The sequence below is a fragment of the Salvelinus fontinalis genome, unplaced genomic scaffold (assembly GCF_029448725.1).
Source record: "Salvelinus fontinalis isolate EN_2023a unplaced genomic scaffold, ASM2944872v1 scaffold_0337, whole genome shotgun sequence".
NCBI classification, from domain to species: domain Eukaryota; kingdom Metazoa; phylum Chordata; class Actinopteri; order Salmoniformes; family Salmonidae; genus Salvelinus; species Salvelinus fontinalis.
The window spans coordinates 103549-105549 of record NW_026600546.1 but is presented as its reverse complement, the minus strand read 5'-3'; positions in this window follow the sequence as shown (position 1 = coordinate 105549).

The window sequence follows — 2001 nt, the reverse complement described above, 5'->3', positions numbered from 1 at the left end:
GGTAAGGCTCTGAGCTGAGGAAATCCTCAGAATTGAGTGGAGGTGTTCAGCAGTAAGTCGACTTCTGTGTGATGTTTTGTTCAGGTTCATCAAAGAAAACAGTTGTTCACACAGGTATGTGCTGCCAAACATAGACAACGTTTGAGCAGCCTGGATGCGCAGCTGGGGCATTGTGTCGGGGAGGAAACGGGCGAACTCCGCAGCACCCACTGCCGCATATTTTGCCCTCAGTGCATCATTGCATTGGAGGTCAATCAACTCCATTTGGAGGTTTGGTGGTGAGCTTTCCACGTCAACAGCAAATGGGTTACCGAGCAGTTCCAACCTGCTTTTTTGTGCTTCAAAGTCAGCAAATCGGCGTCGAAAGTCAGCGGCAAGCATACCTATTTTATCAGCCAACTGTGCGCTCGGGAACGCACTGGTAGAGAGCTTCTCTTTCATGGTCTGGCAGCTGGGAAAGTGGCTCAAATTTTCTTTCCGCATCTGCGTCTCCCACAGAGTCAGTTTGGTTTTAAATGCCTTCACTGTACTGTACATATCAGAGATGACATGATCCCGACCCTGCAGCTGCAAGTTCATTGCATTCAGATGACTCGTAATGTCACACAGAAAAGCCATTTCACACAGAAACATTTCGTCTCGGAGTTGTGTTGTGTCTTTCCCTTTGCTGTCCAAGAACAGACAAATCTCCTCACGAAGCTCGAAACATCTTTGAAGCACCTTTCCCTGGCTTAGCCATCGCACCTCTGTGTGATAAGGCAAATCACCATGCTCCGTTTCTAACTCCGTCAGAAATGCCTTGAACTGGCGGTGATTCAAACCTTTGGCTCTGATAAGGTTAACTGTGCGCGTGATGATGCTCATTACATGCTCCATTTTCAAGGCTTTACCGCACAACGCTTCCTGGTGTATGATACAATGATAAGCTGTCAGCTCACCTGTCGCGTTTTCCTCTTGCATCTTTTCCCGTATCTTCGCCACCAGTCCGCTCCTGTGTCCACACATCGCAGGTGCTCCGTCGGTTGTCAAACCCACGAGTTTTTCCCAAGGCAGCTCCATCTCATTTACACATCTTGACACCTCTTCATACAAATCATGCCCCGTAGTTGTGCCATGCATAGGACGTAAAGCCAAAAACTCCTCTGTCACGCTTAGGCTGGAGTCCACTCCGCGGATGAAAATTGACAACTGGGCAATGTCAGAAATGTCGGTGCTCTCATCCACAGCCAAGGAATATGCAATGAAATCTTTTCCCTTTTTCACAAGCTGCTCTTTTAGATTGATGGACAACTGGTCTACTCTCTCGGCAATGGTGTTTCTGCTCAGACTCACATTTAAAAAGAGTTGCCTTTTTTCTGGGCAAACTTCGTCACAAACTTTAATCATGCAGTTTTTGATGAAATCCCCCTCCGTAAATGGCCGGGCTGATTTAGCGATCTCTTCTGCCAAAATAAAACTGGCCTTGACAGCAGCCTGGCCTTGTGATTTGGCTTTTTTGAACAGAGCCTGTCGAGATTTGAGGCCTCGTTTTAATTCCTCTGCCTTTTGTAGCCTTTGTTCCATGTCCATATTCTTGTTTTTGTCCGCGTGTTTCGTTTCATAATGTCGTCTCAGATTATACTCTTTCAGTACCGCCACACTTTCTCCACACAGAAGACACACAGGTTTTCCAGCTACCTCCGTGAACATATACTCCGACTCCCACCTTGTTTGAAACCCCCGGTTCTCAGTGTCCACCTTCCGTTTTGCCATTTTTGATGGGTATCTGAAAGTTAATTTTACTGTGATGCTGACGACTGCTGTGCCAATAAATATTGAAATGAAGCAGCCTACTGCTCGGTGCGTCACCGTTGCATTGTGGGAAATGTAGTATTGGTGCGTGTAAAAGATCTGCGGGCTGCCGGCTTGCTGCGGTCTGCGGGCCGGTTCTAATAATAAATCAAGATCATCCCAGGGGCCGTAAAAAACCTTCCCGCGGGCCTTGACTCTGACATATGTGCT